At 41.6% G+C, this 18,914-nt stretch overlaps 1 pseudogene; it reads left to right on the plus strand.

Annotated features, from left to right (window-relative positions):
* Positions 1-18,914, plus strand: part of LOC110289197 (glyceraldehyde-3-phosphate dehydrogenase-like) — a 542,712-nt pseudogene that overhangs the window by 145,098 nt on the left and 378,700 nt on the right.

The raw sequence follows: 18,914 nt of genomic DNA on the forward strand, positions 1-18,914 counted from the left end.
ATGATGAACTGTGCCTCAAACCATGAGCCAAAATATTCTCTTCTCTCCTTAAATGGTCCTTGTTGTGTATTCACCACAACACAAAAACAACCCAGTGCTAGGGATGCTGCCCACTAAGACTATCAAAGCTGATGCTCGTCCTTCACTTTGGACTCTGAACACATAGAAATGTGGATTTATCATTGGTAGGTGGTGAAATGTGTGGGTCATTAGAGTTAATCCCAGGAGGAGATTACCGTGGAAGGACAATGGCTGGTGTACTGAAACCTCATTCTTGTCTTCACTTTCTCTTCTCCACAAAGGCTGTTCTCTCAGTGGGCCTGGGCAGGGAGCTCAGTGGTAGAGAGGTTGTCTAGCATGCAGAAGGCCTTGGTTTTGATCCCAAACACTAGGTAAGGAGTTTAGGTTAGTTGTGTTGCTTTGGAAGAGAAACTAATTGTTCTGGGCCCTAGTCTTTAGAACAAAGCATCCCTGGCAGACTTGCCATATATGGAGAAACAAAAATGGGATAGTCAGAGAGATTCATGCTCAAACTCTATGCAAGCAGTGTCAAATGACCACCAGAGAGATATTTGTATAACGTGATAGCATTCCTGGATACTCCAAGGAATATAAAGGAAAAAAATGAGAGGAGAGGATGTTTTATAAGGGTCTTAGACACATTTGTCAATATTTATGGAGAGAATGGTCATCGAAGGGTGAAGACACAGAGCAAACAGCTGGCTCTCATTCTGAAGCTCTCCAGGTCCCCACAGTTCACACCGTTCACACCAACTCAGGTATCGTGGGAAATGGTTTGTTGTGGATAACAAAAGACGTGCCTATCACCCCTGCCACTCTGCAGACTCCAAGGTTTTAAACTAAACTCTATGCCAGGACTCTGTGTGTGTGTGTGTGTGTGTGTGTGTGTGAGTGTGTGTGTGTGTGTGTGTGTGTTTATACACATATACTTGTTATATCTCAGATCTGCCAGAATGTTATCATGTCATGAATATTCTCATTTATGGGCTTTGTTAGACAGGTGCATAATTCAGTTGATACATATATGAGTGGAATTGCTACTTTTCTAAAAATTACCATATTTCCAGATGAATTTGTGGTTGATTTAAAATGTCACATATACAATAAAATGTATTTTAAATTTTAGCTTGAAGCAGGGGATTGGTGTGTGTTCCAGGCACTGTGACCTACAGCATGAGATTGTATCTCAGAAAAAAAGTTGTTTTGAAAATATAACGTTCCTATCAATATGAACTAACCAGTCCCCCCAGAGCTCCTTGGAACTATACCACCAATCAAAGAAAGCACATGGTGGAACTTGTGGCTCTAGCTATATATGCAGCAGAGGATGGCCTAGTCAGTCATCAATGGGAGGAGAGGCCCTTGGTCATGTGAAGGCTCTAGGCCCCAATATAGAAGAATGCCAGGACCAGGAATGGGAGTGGGTGGGTTGGGGAGCAGGGGGGCAAGGGATATGGGGATTTTTTTGTAGGGGAAACTAGGAAAGGGGATAACATTTGAAATGTAAATAAAGAAAATATCTAATAAAAAAAGAAAATATAAAGTTCCTAAAATAAATGCCAACAAAATGTTAGCTATTATGCCCCAATATGGTTTATGACATTTACAGCATTTTTCTCAAAAAAAGCAAACCTATTTCTAAATTAGAGCTTAAGGCTTTCTTTTGGGTTGCCTGTCTACTTCATGTGCAAATCTTACTTTTAATAATTTTGGGAGTTTTGGAGAAGTCAATGTTTTATGGACAAGAATGTGACTTGTTTTGTTGAGCATTGCATGTGAGCGTGAGAGGAATGTATAGTCTGTTGAGGTTTAATGGAGTAGCCAGTTATCTCCATTAGATCCAGTTGATTGATATGTTTAGTTCGCCTATATCCTTGTTGGTTTTCTGCCCATTAAAGCCATCCAGTTCTGAGATAATCACTGAAGTATCCAACTATGCTGGTGTGTTCCTCTATTTCTACAGTGTTATCAGTTGTTGTTCCGTGGGATCTGACAACCTTGTAAGGCACATGTATGTTAAGGATATGTCTTCTTAAGGAATTGACCTCTGTAATTTCATAATGCTCTTCTTTTTCAAGGGTCTGTTTTTGTTTCATGTGTTTGTTTTCATGTACAACTGTGCACCACATGGTATGCCTGGTGCCCATGGAGACCAGAAGGGCATTAGCTTCCTTGGAACTGGAGTTACAGGCAGTTGTGAGATACCATGTAGGTTATGGGAGCCAAACCCATCCTCAAGAAGAGCAGCCAGTGCTCTTGATCACTGAGCCACCTCCCCAGCCAAGTCCTAGATAACATTTCTTGCTCTGAAATTTCTCTGTCTGAGGTCTGTGTAACTATTACCAGTTTCTTTCTGTCAGTGTTAACATGGTGTGTCTTTTTTTTTTAATCCTTTAGTTTTAATCTACATGTGTCTTTACATTCAAGGTTGGTTTCTTATATGTGGCTTGTTCTTCTGATCCACTCTGATTATATCTTCCAACTGCTGCAAATGGCCCATTAATATTCATAGTTGACTGATATAATTGAATTAATATCTACTATACTTTCACTGTTTCTATGGTCTGTGATGGTTAATGTTAAGATTAACTTGATTGAGTTAAGGGATAACTCTCTGGTAAAGCATCAGTTCTAGGTATATATCCGTGTGGGTGTTTCTAAAGAAACTGGCACTACAGTCTATAGATTAAGCCAAATATGACCTTTCCAACATACTGACAGCCCAAATGTTTTTAACAACAAAAGAAGCAAGCAAACAGCAGAGGAAAGGTGGATTTACTTCCTTCTGGAAGGAGAGTCCCTATTTTCTCCTCCCCTCAGACATGAAAACTCTAGGTCTTTGGATTCCAGGACTACACCCTAGCTCCTCAGGACTTGAGTCTCAAGTTGAATTAAATTACCAGATTCTCTGGTTCTCTAGCTTAAAGATGGCACATCCTGGAAATTCCCAGCCTTTATAATCACATGGACCAATTGTCATAGTTATGCCTGCCTGTCTGTTTGCCCATTGGCCTATTGGCTATTTCTTCACAGAATACTGACTAAAATACTGTTCTTGTTCTTTGTTTTTATTTTTGTTTTCTACTCTTTTTCTGCCTCCTTTGCTCTTTAATGAGCATCCCAAATGATTCTGTTTTCTCTCTTTAATGAATATCTCAGTCTTACTTCTTCTTTCCTTCTATTGGTGGTTACTCTATACTGTTTGTAATGTATACTTATAACAATCCAAGTCCACTTTCATAAAACACTACACTGCTTCCTAGGTCGTCTATCTACAGGAGCAAGGGATCCTAATCCTCCCACACACACACACACACATTCTTTACTACTATTACTTGCTTTGCTTTTGTATATAAACATGTGTGAGTGTCTGTACACATAGGTAGACATACATAATTGAATACATGATCACTAGTGTTATTCTAAAGAGGCTATATATTGGTGCTGAAGAATAATAAAATAAAGCCTCTATTCCCCCTCCCATGCTCCTCTTTGACACTCTTTCTATATACAGGTCTAAGTTTCTATACCACTGTTCCTTCTCTTTAAAGAACATCTTCTAATATTTCTTACAAAGTGTGTCTAGTTGTAACAAATTCCCTTGATTTTTATTTTTCTGAGGAAGTATTTCTCTTTTAACTTTTAAGTATAGTTCCACAAGGTACAGAATTCTATACTGGTATATATTTGAGAATCAAAACTTCAAATGATTCATTGCACTTTCTGATGGCTGGCATGGTCTCTGAAACATCATGTATACTTTAATCATTACTCTTTTATAGGTAGTGTGTTCTTCACCCTGTTACACTTGCGTCAGGACTCATTTATTTATCTTTGATTTCTTTTAAAAATTAAAAAAAGATTGGTTTGTTTTATGCATATGGGTATTTTGTTTGCATGTCTGTCTGCACACCAGAAGAGGGCATTGGATTCTATAGGGGTACCATAGTTATACAGTTTTAGATGTTTGTGATTCTCCACGTGGGTGCTGGGAATTGAACTCAGGAAGAGTAGACAGTGCTCTTAACCACGGATCCAGGGTTTATTCTCAGTTGTCAGTTGGGAATCTTGTCATTTTGTTCTCCTCCCGTGTGTTTAGGATGGAAGGGATGCTGTCAGAACTATATGTGAGTATTTCCCTTCCTTTATTTAGACTCTGACAAAACTCAGCAATTAGGCTTTTGCTAAAGTTTCTCCTTTGTTAAGGACATGGAGTGTTCTTCTGTATTTCAAGATGATTGGAGTCTTTCTGTCCCATGCTGGAAGTTGTTTGCTTTGAGAACCTGAGAGTACTCCAAAAGGCAAGTCTGATAAATGAATACCACCACTGCCCCGGTCACACTGGATCCACCTTGAAGTTTTTGTTTCCCAGGCTTGTCCATGCTGAGGATACACCAATTTATCTGTATACAGTTCAGGTGTTCTGTCCCAGAATTCGTTCCCATCATGATTGTTGGTTATGGGCTTCTGTTCTGGTAAATTACAATTCTCTGTATTTACCAGCTAGTCTCTCTAGTTTTGAGGGCAGCAGTGTTGTTTCCCTCATGGAAGAGTTGTTTTCGGTTTGCTTATTTGTTTTTTATGTGTATGTGCATGTGTCTGCAGATGTGTGCATGTGCCCACAAAGGTCAGAGAGTGTCTGATCCCCTGGAGCTAGAGATCAGGAAGTTATGTGTTATCCAACGAAGACGCTGAAAACCAAATTCCAGTCCTCTTTAAGAGCAGCAAGTGCTCTCAACCACTGAATAATCTCTCCAAACTTGATATGCTATTTTTTTTCAGATTGCAATAGCATAGTAATTAAAGCTTCTTAGCATGTTAGTCTAGACATGAGTGCTCAGCAGCAGTCTGTATGTATACCGTATAGTTACTATAAAGTAAGCTGTATATATGCCTCCATAGTACAGTAAGTGTGGACAAACTCCAATCAGATTTTACTATTAAAAAGGATAGTAACAGATCTGTATTATTAGCCTTGTTTTCAAGCTCACTTTGCTGGGTTTGACAATATGGTATGTTTTTATAAGATGTAATCATGGGGGGGTGGCTTGATAAAGGTTACAGTCTATATTATTTTTAATTACTATCTTAAATTATTTAAATCACTACAAGTCTTTAAAAAGAACTAGCTTTGTGTTATGTATTTCTTTCCACCTTGTAACCTACCATCACCTATGAAATTGAAAATATTATCTCAAGGTTTTATAGCAATCATTTAAAAATGGCTACACCATGCTTACAACCTGACCATTGGATCCTTTAAAGCCTCCAACTTTGACTAAGATAAACCAAAGTAATACTTCAATTAATAAGGCACCACATGGGAAAAGTCAGGCTGAACAAGAATTGGACTCCAACGGTAACCGCAAAATTCACTTCATTAGTAAGATTCTTTCAGAGAAGGAAAGGGTATACTGGCTGAGTGATCTGTTTAACAAAAATCTCAAAATTCAGTTCAAATATTAGTTAAACTTTTATATGACAAACTTCTGGTCCATTAAAGACCAAAACCCTGGCATTTTGCATAGATATTCTATCTCATCACCAAAGTCTTTGCCTTTTGACCCAGGAGTTTCCTGAGTTTAGATCTTCATTCGGCAGATATCACGAACCTTATTGGGGCTGGGGGCTGTCAGAGTTTGAATCAGGGGTCTTGATATATAGCCTATGCTGGTGTCAAAACTACTAATCTTGCCTCAGACTCCAAAACAGCTAGTGGTGTGTGCCACCATACTTAGCTTGATCATCCTACATATAGCATGTGTGAGGTTGTTCTGAATAGGAGTGTTGGTAAGAGCAACCAGTGAGTGTCAGAGGAATAATGCCAGGCTATTACAATGCTGCTTTAAAGTAAAATAGAGATTCTTTTCGAATCAATTTGCAAAACATCCAAGATATGTGGTGAAAATAAAAATGGAAGTTGCAGTACTCAAATGTGTACAATATGCACACTATGTAGCCATATTGGTTTATATTTACATAAAATATACATATAAAACACAGTAATTGTCCATGGGTTTAAGAATGTGGGAATTTTCTAAGAGTAGAAGAAGGCTAAATGTGCATTGAATATTCATTTTTGTAAGTGATTTCATTTGATTTGTGAGATAGGTTTTCTATTAATATTTATGATATACTATTTTCTATTAAAAACACAACTGTTTTTTAAAAATAAAATTACACATAAGTGAACATGGCTACTTGTGCAGTGTCTGTGCAATTTCTGTGTACTTACCATAGCAAACTTGCAGTAACGTGGAGAAATGATGTCACTGCATAGCCAAGGCGTGTTTAAAGAGACAGCTATGCACAAACATGCATTATCCATTGCACAAACAGCTTTACTCTTCCCACACAATTTAGACATTTAAGATGTTATTAGTTTCGGTACTCTTCACCCTGTTGTATGAATATGGTGGCATCCTGGGTACAACAGATTCGCTGTCGTGTTCATAAAGTCACTGACAACTCTGAAAAGTCTTCGGCTGAATAGGTACATATTAAATCACACTTCTGAAAAGTAAGTAGGAAAAGAGGATTGACTGTGAAGACAATGATAAGTGTAACCTTCGATTGTCAGGGATGTGAGGTGGTTGCCTGGATGCACACAGTGATGATGGGATGACGAGTGTGTCCATTTCCTGCTATTACAGAACACCTAAGGCTGCATGCAGTATCTTAGAAAGAAGAGGAGATTTATTTATTTATTATATGTAAGTACACTGTAGCTGTCTTCAGACACTCCAGAAGAGGGAGTCAGATCTCATTACGGATGGTTGTGAGCCACCATGTGGTTGCTGGGATTTGAACTCCAGACCTTCGGAAGAGCAGTCGAATGCTCTTACCCACTGAGCCATCTCACCAGATGTATTCACTGATAAGTGGATATTAGCCCAAAACTTAGGATACCCAAGATATAAGATACAATTTGCTAAACGCATGAAACTCAAGAAGAATGAAGACCAAAGTGTGGACACTGTGCCCCTTCTTAGAATTGGGAACAAAACACCCAGGGAAGGAGTTACAGAGACAAAGTTCGTAGCGGTGATGAAAGGATGGACCATTTAGAGACTGCCGTATCCAGGGATCCATCCCATAATCAGCTTCTAAACGCTGACACCATTGCATACACTAGCAAGATTTTGCTGAAAGGACCCAAATATAGCTGTCTCTTGTGAGACGATGCCGGGGCCTAGCAAACACAGGAGTGGATGTTCACAGTCAGCTATTGGATGTATCACAGGGCTCCCAATGGAGAAGCTAGAGAAAGTACCCAAGGAGCTAAAGGGATCTGCAACCCTATTGTTGGAACAACATGATGTACTAACCAGAACCCCGGAGCTCTTGTCTCTAGCTGCATATGTATCGAAAGATGGCCTAGTCGGCCATCAATGGAAAGAGAGGCCCATTGGACTTGCAAACTTTATATGCCCCAATATAGGGGAATGCCAGGGCCAAAAGAATGGGAATGGGTGGGTAGGGAAGTGGGGGGCGCTATGGGGGACTTTTGGGATAGCATTGGAAATGTAATTGAGGAAAATATGTAATAAAAATATTAAAAATCAAAAAAAAAAAAGAAAGAAAGAAGAGGAGCGTATTGTCTTACCATTTTGGAGACAATCCAAGATCCAGGTGCCAGAGTGTGGTGTCTAGCTTGCTGCACATCTTGCTGCATCCCCACACACTTGGTAGAAAATAAATAGGTAAGAAAATAACAGAGCAACACAAAGCTGTTTTAAGAGATTTAATTCCATCAGAAAGGAATGAAGCCTTGCGGCGATCTGACCACCTCTTAAATACTTCACTTCTTAATACTGCCTGTCAATTGGCAACACTTGAGCTTTTGAGTATCATCCAATGTGTAGAGGGAAAGCACAGACAAGGTGGAGGAATTTGCTTCTGTCTGATTTAGGATGCTGGCTTTCTCTTACCCTAGAATATTGGCTCTCCTGGTTCTCAGGAAAAGCCTTTGACCAGGGCTTGTAGGTATGACTCCAGATTACATATGACAGACTGTAGGACTACTTACTTCACTCAGATAACTAATATATTAGAGAAACTTGAGAATTATTTTCATTTTTACAACATACATTTGGAGGTAGACAGTCTAGAAACAGCAAAACAGTTCTATAAACTCATCAGGAACCCAGATCTCTGAAGCCATCTGTTCTGCCATCACTAGACAACCCTTTATCCATTTCCTCTACATGACAGATTTATTATTCATGGAAAGTTAGATAAAACTTCTGAATGTCTTTGTGGTCATTTATATTTGGGAAAGATGCTTTGTTCTACTCTGTAGAATTGAAGCTAGGCAGCTAGTAAAGACAATGATCGTATTAACTACACCAAGAAAATGACTGGCTCTTTATGCTGGAACTCCAATGGCTCAGGCTCTAAGATCAAGAATTGATAAATGGGACCTCGTGAAACTGAAAAGCTTCTGTAAGGCAAAAGACACAGACAATAGGACAAATCAGCAACCTACAGACTGGGAAAAAAATCTTCACCAAACCTACATCTGATAGAGGGCTAATATCCAGAATACATAAGGAACTCAAGAAGCTAACCTCCAAAACATCAAATAACCCCCCAAAATGGGATATAGAGATAAACAGAGATTTCACAACAGAGGAATCTCGAATGGCCAAGAAGTACTTAAAGAAATGTTCAAAGTCCTTAGTGAACAGGGACGTGCAAATCAAAACAACCCTGAGATTCCACCTTTCAGCAATCAGAATGGCTAAGATCAAAAACTCGGGTGACAGCAGATGCTGGCGAGGAAGTGGAGAAAGAGGAACACTCCTCCATTGCTGGTGGGATTGAAAACTCACACAACAACTCTGGAAATCAATCTGGAGGTTCCTCAAAAAATTGGAAATAGATCTACCTGAAGACCCAGCTATACCACTCCTAGGCATATACCCAAAAGATATCCCACCCTGCCACAAGGGCACGTGCTTCACTATGTTCATAGTAGCCTTATTTGTGATAGCCAGAAGCTGGAAACAACTCAGATGTCCCACAATGAAAGAATGGATACAGAAAATGTGGTTCATATACACAACGGAATACTATTCAGCTATTTAAAATGAGGACATAGCCAGGCACTTGCCTTTAATCCCAGCACTTGGGAGGCAGAGGCAGGCGGATTTCTGAGTTCGAGGCCAGCCTGGTCTACAAAGTGAGTTCCAAGACAGCCAGGGCTGTACAGAGAAACCCTGTCTCGGAAAAAAAATGAGTTTTTCAGGCAAATGTATGGAAAAAATATCATCCTGAGTGAGGTATCTCAGACCCAAAAGGACATGCATGGTATATACTCACTAACAATTGGATCTTAGCCAAAAAGTACAGAATACACAGAATACAATCCACAGAACTCAAAAAAGTTAACAAGCCAAAGGGCCCAAGTGAGAGTTCTTCAATTCCACTTGGGAGGGAGAAGAAACAAGAGGGCAGAGGGAGGGGGGAGGAAATGAGTGGGGAAGGGGGAAAGGGGAAGGGAGGGGGAGGGGAAAAGGGGAACATGATCAGATATTGGGTGGGACCAGGAGTAAATCCCCCAGGGCCACCAGAAGGCACGGAAATACACATACAACCTTGGGAGGTGGGAGGTGGGGACCCTCTAGAATGGACCAGAGAACTTGGAAGTGAGAGAATCTCAAGACTCAACGGGAGGGACCTTAAATGAAATGCTGAAGAGCTGGGAGAGGGAACCTGTAGAATCTACCTCCAGTAGAAAGACAGGGCATCAAGTGGAGGGATGGGGTTGCCATCCCACAGTCAAAAACTCTGACCCAGAATTGTTCCTGTCTAAAAGAACTATAAGGACAAAAATGGAGAAGAGAGTGAGGGAAAGGCGCTCCAGTGACTAGCCCAAATTGGGACCCATCTCAAGAGAAGGCTCCAAGGCCTGACACTATTACTGATGCTATGATGTACTTATAGACAGACGCCTAGCATGGCTAATCTCCGAGAGGCCCAACAAGCAGCTGGCTGAGACAGAAGCAGGTACTTGCACCCAAGCAATTGACTGAAATCAGGGACCCCTATGGTTGAATTAGGAAAAGACTGGATAAACTGAGGAGGAGGTCAACCCCATAGGAAGACCAGCAGTCTGGACAGACCTGGAACCCTAAGATCTCTCAGACACTGAGCCACCAATCAAGCAGCATACACCAAGCTAGTCTGAGGCCCCCCACACACATATACAGCAGAGGACTGCCTGGTCTGGCCTCAATGAGAAAAGACACACCTAATCCTTGAGAAACTTGAGGCCCCAGGGAATGGAGAGGCCTGGCAGGGTGGTGGTAGGGTGTGAGGGTGTGGGGACATCCTCTTGGAGATGGGGAGGGGGGGAATGGGATGAGGAACTGTGGGAGGGCAGAACAGGAGGGGGATAATGACTGGATTGTAAAAATAGGTTAACGACAATAACAAAAAGAAAAAAATAATCAAACAGTCCATTTCTCAAAAAACTTTGGATAATTTTTAATCACAAAAAGCAGAACATCCCCGTTACCTTAGGCGAGTTGAGGAATTAAGGGGAAAGCACACATGAGGAAGGAAGGCTTTGTTCCCATTGTTTCCTATTACTTTCTTATTTATTTTTATTGAAAATATTCTTCTCTCATACAGTCCATCCCAGCCACAGTTTCCTCTCCCTCTACTGCTCCCAGCTTTTCCCACATCCTCTATCCCATCCCACTTCCCCTAAGCTTCCCTTCAGAAAAGAGCAGGCCTCCAAAAAAACAGCGACCAAACAAGACAAAACATGATGAGACAAGGCAAAACTCCTCATATTGAAGCTGGACAAGAAAATCCAATGGGAGGAAGAGTCCCAAGAGCAGGCAAGTTTTTGAGGAATTCTATTATTTTCAATAAAGTTTACTATCTCTTTGTGTCGACTCTTTTTTTGAGATGGGGTCCTAACAGCCCACACTAAACTTGCACACAGGAGAGGATGACTTTGAACTTAGGGCCCTCCTGCTTCCACCTCCTTCGTGCTAAGATTGCAGGCATATACTACCACACCTGACGACAGAACCCAGGGCTTTGCACAGGCCAGGCAAGCAGTCTGAGTTACATACACAACTTCTTACATGTTTTTAAAAGGAAAATTACTTATTGAGGGTGCATACTACAGTGCACATATGGAGATCAAAGCACAACTTGTGAGTCCCAGGGATTTAACTTATTGAAGCTTATTGGCAACTACCCTTACTAAGCCATCTTGCCACCCTAAACAAATTATTATAGAGAAAAAATTGTCGCGTGGTTAAGAACTAAGGCTATACCAGTTCTATTCACTGGGGAAGAAGCAGGATTGGAAAACTTGGCTCAGTAAAAGCTTAAAATTTGCAGTCTCCTATTCCTGACCTTTTGAAGATGTTTGGGGTCACCTATTTGAGGTAATGAAAGTACAGCTTTAGCACCCTGCTATGATAATATTCTCTGGCACTGAACACTGAACATACCTCTTATTTTAAGTAGAACTCATTTGTTTTCTTCATGACTTATACTTTATTAAAAGCCTAAATCAAGAGACAGTGGCTCCCTCTCTAAGAGCCCAGTCCGTGGTTAGCAAAGAGCAGGCTTAGACTAGGTTGTGGTTTACCCTCCTTAGTGGTTATTTATGATTCTTCTGTTATGCTTATTCTAAAGTCTACTATCGTCTGAGCAAATTTACTTTCAACTCTCCACTGAGTTCACCAAAGACAAGTAATCCTCCTGCAACTGGCAGGGCTGAAGTCTAAGCCACCCGATATGCAATTAAGCATATCCCAAGGTTCAGCTGCTATGCTACAGTTTACATTCATTACAGCCATTTAGCAAGGTTCTGCTGCTTATGCCCTGCTCTGGATGGGGATTTGCATCCTTCATTAGCATTCTGGTGCCAGTGAAGATGCTGGGGCATATTCCACTATCAGGTTGAATCACAGTATTATGAGATTATGGCTGCAAATTTCACCCTTCTGCTGCTAGCGGAGCCCTCTAGGAATAGGCCTGTTCAAGCAGCTGTGCCAGTTTTTGATGGGAAAGCTGGAATGAGTTCCCTGTAAGGAGCATAAACCAGGGTGGGTTAGACTGGTTGTACAATTTTGAATGAGAACCCAAAATGGGTACACATAAATATAACTTGAAAATCACCAATTCAGCTCTCTGCCTGCTGGTGCCGTGAGGGAAGAAGCGTTGCTAAAGGTGCTCATCCCTGCTGTCCCGTCTAAGTCAGAGCATCCTAAGGACCCAGAGCAGCTGCGGAAGCTCTTCATCAGAGGGCCAAGCTTCAAAAGAACTGGCGAGTCTTTGAGGAGTCATTTAAGCAATGGGAAGCTCACCAACTGTGCGGTAATGAGAGATTCAAATACCAAGTGCTCCAAAGGCTTCGGATTTGTCACCTACACAGTGACAGTGGGAGTGGATGCAAATATGAATGGAAGACCACATAAAATGGGTAAAGAGTTGTGGAACAAGAGAGAGTCTGTGTCAAGAAAAGACTCTCAAAGACCAGGTATCTGCTTAACTGTGAAGATGATCATTTTTGGTATTGGAGAAGAAACCAAAGAACATGACTTCTGACATTATTTCACTTTTGGTGACCTTGGCTCAGTGAATGAGACTGTCATTCAGAAATACAATATTGTAAATGGCTACAACTGTGAAGTAAGAAACGGTCCAATGAAGCAAGAAATGGCTAATTCTTTATCCACCCAAAGAGGTCAAAGTGGTTCCAGAAACTTTGGTAGTTGTCTTGTAAGTGGTTTTGGTGGCAGTTACGGTTTTGATCACAGTGGTCTTCAGTGTCCATGTGTCTTTGGTGGCAGCTGTGGTGATAGAGTATGGTGACTGTGGGGGTGGTTATAATGAATAGTAATGATGGAAGCAATTTTGGAGATGTTATAAGCTACAGTGATTTGTGAAATTACAACTATTAGTCTTCAAATTTTGGAGCAGTGAAGGGAAGAAACTTTGAAGGCAAAAGTTCTAGCCCTTATGTTGCTGGCAGCCAATATCTGTTAAGTCACAAAACCAAGGTGGGTATGGTAGTTCCAGTATCAGTAGCTGAAATGTTCTAATTCTTGCCAGGACTTAGGAGCCTATCATGAGGAGAGGCAGAGGGCAACAGGAAAACTACAGGTTACAACAGATTTGTGAACTCATTCAAGCATAGTGGTGGTGAGGCCTAGAGTCTATAAAAAGGATATATTTTAGACAGTTCTGCATATGGGCAAAAACCCTTCAGAACAATATTTGTGACTAATTTAATAACTGGTTATTTCAGTTTCTGTTCTGTGGAGAGTGTAAAACACTTTACTGTATACTTTTTATTATTACCCATACTGATAACTGCTAAATACAATAGTCTGATCATGAGACTGAACACCATGATACCTTCTTTTCTTTTTTTATTATTTATTTATTTGGTTGGTTGGTTGGTTGGTTTTTTCGAGATAAGGTTTCTCTGTGTAGCCTGGCTGTCCTGGAACTCACTCTGTAGACCAGGCTGACTTCAAACTCGAAATCTGCCTGCCTCTGCCTCCCGAGTGCTGGGATTAAAGGCATGTGCCACCACTGCCCTGGCTTTTCTTTTTTTTAAAAAAAACAGGGTTTCATATTTATTTCAATAGTTCAGCAAATATATACACACATATGTATATGTAGATACACATTATATATATGTCTGTGGAAATTAAGACACAAAACACAATAAAACACTACAACTGGGATTCCAGCTAAAGAGTGTAGTTAAGTTCACTGTACCTCCTGGTACTTTGCTATAGCTTGGGATTTTGAACACAAGGACACAGATTTCAATTATCACATAAAGTTAGTTTACACTGTTTACAAATAGAAACACTGGCAATAAAGTGATATTTTCGGACAATGGAATTCTGGGAAAAATAAGTTATGAAGCAGAACCTCACAGGAGTTCCTGATACTGCAAGTATCTCCACTCAAACACAAATGCTGAATTTTCCTTTCTAGTTAATAATTATATAGATTATACATTTTTTCTTGAGAATATATTTCCAAACTAGGAAAAGGTTAAAAAAAAACTGGAATGAAGTATATAATTTAAAAATTTTTTTTCATTAATTTGTTGTGAATTTCACATTATGCACCCCGGTCTCACTCATCTCCCTGTCCCTTTGTATCTGCCCTCTGCCATGCAACCTCCCTGCCAAGAAAATAAAACAAGATAGAATAAAAAACTCAACAACAAAAACCCTATCTTATCATGGAAGCTTTCTGTAGTGTGTCACAGTGTGTCACACAGTGTACCCTTTTGTCCACACATCTTTACTTGCAAAAGTTTGTTGCAATGAGTCATTGGTCTGTTTTAAGGCCTCTGGCATCTGCTACACTGTGAATGCTGGATCCTCACCAGGACTCCTCTCAGATACCCTGTTGTTACTCTGTGTCAAGGAGATCCTGCAGCTCTAGATCTGTAGGACTAGACCTTTCATGTGCTCCAGCAGTTCATAGATGAGGTAGATGCTGGGATGGGTTAACTTAAACCCATGAATATGGGCCTGGATGGTAGCTGAGTTGCCACCAGCCCTCCTGCTCCCATACTACCAGAGCTAGCTCTCCAGCACTATTTGAGTATCTTTCTTTTGGTCACCAAGGCAGTCTGGCCCTGGGAAGACACTTCTATAAAATATTTTTGAAGAAAAATCACTACACATGAGTGTGTGTGTGTGTGTGTGTGTGTGTGTGTGTGTGTGTGTATGTGTGTGTAAAAACAAACTATTTTGCTTTGCAAGACATAAGGAAATTTTTGCTAAGGAAGTCACACATGTACTCTGAGCTAATTAACTTAGTTTCCCATGAGATGGTTCTGATACAATCACCAATTCTCATCACTAGATAGTTTGACACTGGGTGATATATTTTTCTAAACAATACCACAGATTATACAACAGGCCATAGTGTTTCACATATATTCTGTACATGTAGCATAAATGTTACAGTGAAAACTTGTAAGTTTATCTTACTCAAATATCATTTAAAAATTGATTCATGAGACCTGGGTCAAGTCATGTTACCTTTCTGGGAACCCATCATCAGATCACCAAATGCCTTCATTTTAAATATGCCATGTCAAGTTAGTCTACTTTGAAGCCATCTTGGTTAACTTTTTCAACAGTCTGAAGTTAGAATTCCTTCACCGTAATGTCATGTTCCATTTGAAATTTACTTATGACTGTTTGGATAAAGAAGCCATTATCTTTAGAAATCTTAGTGTAGTTAAACTACTAAGTTACTGTTGTGATATTAATGAGTTTTTCCATTCAAAGTGTCATCCAAACAAGTCACAGAATTATTTGGACCAGTCTCAACTTATCAAGACCCCTGAGATCTCTCAGACACTGATCCACCAAATAGGCAATATACGCAAGCTGGTCTGAGGCCCCCAACACATATACAGCAGAGGAATGCCTGGTCTGGCCTCAGTGGGAGAAGATGCACCTAACCCTCCAGGGATTTGAGGCCCCAGGGATTGTGGAGGCCTGGCAAGTGGGGGAGGGGGGACATCCTCTTGGAGACAGGGGAGAGGAGGAATGGGATGAGGAACTGTATTAGGGCAGATCAGGAGGAGGTAACGACTGGACTGTAAAGAAAATAAAGGTAATAAAAATTTTTCAAGAAAAAATAAACAGATGAGCACCAACAAAAAAACATAGTTGTTGGCATATCATATGTATTATCAAAACTGAATGATGGGAAAAGGTAAAATAATAGAAAAGAATGTATCTTGTGTATCATCCATTGTCATGTGTCAAGGACAAAGGACACAAAACAGTGATGAAGGATGTCATACAATTTATCAGATGGGACAGAGTCTTGAGGAAGATTTTGGTAATGATGATAAAAGGGAATGAGTCAATAGGTCACTCATTTAAAGGTCTGCTAATTAGCCTCCCTGGCAATGGGCAAAGAGATACCTCGGTGTGGTTCTTATATCAGTCAGGGGCAGAGCAGAATGCAGTTCTTTGTTCATCCTAGCTTGATGCCTGCCTTGGTGGCCAAAACTCTCTTATACCTAGATCTCATAAAAAATCAAATCCAATCCAAACAGCACAGCACAGGAGGAGAAAGATAAAAACCTGTGGACCACCATGCCACCCATAAACCTGCCCTCCAGTGTGCATGGCACAAGTGGGCCATGGACACCCACCTGTCATCATGCCATGCAGCACAGGGGCCCACTAGCTGTGTAGTCAGCTTGCAACAGGAGCCACATGCACCACAATGTGTGACTATGGGGTGGTCAGATGGGAGAGAAAGAGAAGTGGAGACGCTTGAGCATTATGAAAAGAGATGGAATTGGAGATTCAAGAGTAGAGAGAAATAACCCGTTGTGAGTGGCCAGCCCTGCCACATAGGGACATGATACGGTCCCAGCATGAGATGCCACTGAGGGGCATTTCTGAGTCCATGGCTACACAAAGGCAGTGGCATGTGTCGATGTCCACGGCTCACATTACCACTAGAGAACATGGGAATACTTCTGGTTGAGGGATCGTGTGGATATCAAGGGGCTGTGCATAACTGGCTCCACCCCTCACTGGATATGGCACTCTGGAGAGCTGTCTCCATCTCTCACCAGCAGCAGCACATGGGAACATAGGCTCTGTACCTCACCCAGGCAGCACAGTGGAGGCGACCTTGGTGGCACAGTTCTGGGTGAGCCATCCCTAAGCCTGAGTGTGGAAGAGCTGCCCCCATGAGTTGTCTGCTGTGAGGTGTCATGGATGCAGGAGGGATGCCTTCCTCCACTTGCCCCTCACCCACTGAGGTAGTCTGGAGATCTAGCCTCAGAATCAGGAAAGTAGAGGTGCCCCTGCCCCTCATTGGATGTAGCACTTGGGAGTACAGGCCCAGCACCTCATCCGGGCAGCACAGCAGTGCTGCTGGCCTGGTCAAGGGGGAGCAGGTAAGACAGTCCTGAGGACAGAGTAAGGGAGAGCTGACCCTGCCACTCGTCTGCCATGAGGTGGCGTAGGTGCAGGGACGATGCTTTTCCCCTCTTGTCCTTCACCATGTACAGCAGCTGAAAGATTGGGCCTTAGGACCATGAGAGCAGGAAAGCTGTCCCTGTCCCTCACCTGCTGCAACCCTCAGGAGAGAGGGCCCTAATGACTGGGAATGCAGGTGAGCCAATCCTGAGAGTGACAGCTTGGGAGAGTTGGCCCCACTACTTGTCTCCAGTAAGATGTCATGGGTGTGGAGATGATGCCTTGTCCCTCTTGCAGCTCACCTCCTGTGGCTGTCAGGAGAGCTGGCCCTGAGGTCACGAGAGCCGGTGAGATGACCCTGTTCCCCTCCTGCTGCAGAACTCTGGAGAGTGGACCCTGCACCTTGACTAGGTAAATCTTGTCATAGATGGGAAATCAGAGTTTTACATTATGATCTCTGTAACTTAAGAGATCTTTCAGCTGGTATGGAAATTATATATTTAGATGAATTTAGTATTGAATTAATATACATATAAACCAAGGCTGGAGAGATGACTTCATGGTTAAAAGCACTGCCAAGTTTGGTTCCCAGAGCCCATGTCATGCATCTCACAACTGTTGAGCTCTGGAAGGGGAGTGGAGGGGGGCTCAATACCTCCTTCAAGCCTCAGTAGATACCTGTACATACATGGCATACATTCACAGAGAGATACACACAAACAATTAAAAGTAAAGCAAGTCTTAACAAAATTAAAAAGATTATCAACAGACTACAAGCCTACCATGCAGGTGCATTGCCTATAATCCCAGTAGTTGGGATAATGAGACAGGAGTCCAAGACAGGCCTTGGCTACAAAGCAAGTTTGAGGCCAGCCAAGGCTACATAGGACCCTGACTTACAAACAGAAATAATAATGAGTAATTAAAAGACTAGAATAGTATGCCCTCAAAGAACCTCTTCTCCTTACTATTATCTTCAGGGTTGTTGAGGGCTGGTCTCTGCTGATCTCCACATCACTTTCCTCTTGCATCAGCATCCAGACAGCCAGGCTTCCCTGCTGTTCCCTGTGCTTGGAAGATTTGGAGCCCACACAGTTGCTATTCACTAGACCAAGGTGCTCTTTCCCTGAACACACACACTGCTCTTGCATTTGCTTAATGTGTGACTTCAGACAAATAGGGTCCCTCCTTAAACATGGACTTCACTATGCCATTCCCAATTAGTCTTGTTTTTATAAGTATAGTCATTTGTTATCCAAATATGGTCAGGAAAACTATCCGAGAGCTGGAACTTTGGTTTGCTCCTCAGCATATTCTTAGTGCCTAGCATCAAGTCTGAAATACAAAAGGTACTGGAGTGGATATCAAATATGTAAACTGATATATTATACTATAAAATACATAACCACAAAGGAACCTAGAGAAGAAAATGTGTTATTCCAGTGTTTGGTTGGGGATATTAGCTCAGTGGTAGAACACTTGCCTGTATGCACAAGGCCCTGGGTTCATGCATAACAACAACAAAAGCCTTGAATGGATAGGAGAATGGACTCACAATCCAATTGTGAAAGAACTTATATACCTTATTCTTACAGGCAAAGGGGAATGTTTCTAGTAGTTTTCTATGGCTTTTGCTTGACAACTGTTTGGTTTCTCTCTCTCTCTCTTCTCTCTCTCTCTCTCTCTCTCTCTCTCTCTCTCTCTCTCTCTCTCTCTCTCTGTGTGTGTGTGTGTGTGTGTGTGTGTGTGTGTGTGTGTGTGTGTGTGTGTGTGTAGCACTGGCTGTCCTGGAACTCACTCTGTAGATCAGGCTCGCCTCAAACTCAGAAATCCGCCTGCCTCTTCCTCCCAAGTGCTGGGATTAAAGGTGTGCACCACTACTGCCCAGCCCTTGCTTGACACTGTAATGTTTAACCCAAGTAAATAGTA

Source organism: Mus caroli, unplaced genomic scaffold, assembly GCF_978045245.1.
Source record: "Mus caroli unplaced genomic scaffold, Mus_caroli_1 scaffold_2, whole genome shotgun sequence".
NCBI lineage: Eukaryota > Metazoa > Chordata > Mammalia > Rodentia > Muridae > Mus > Mus caroli.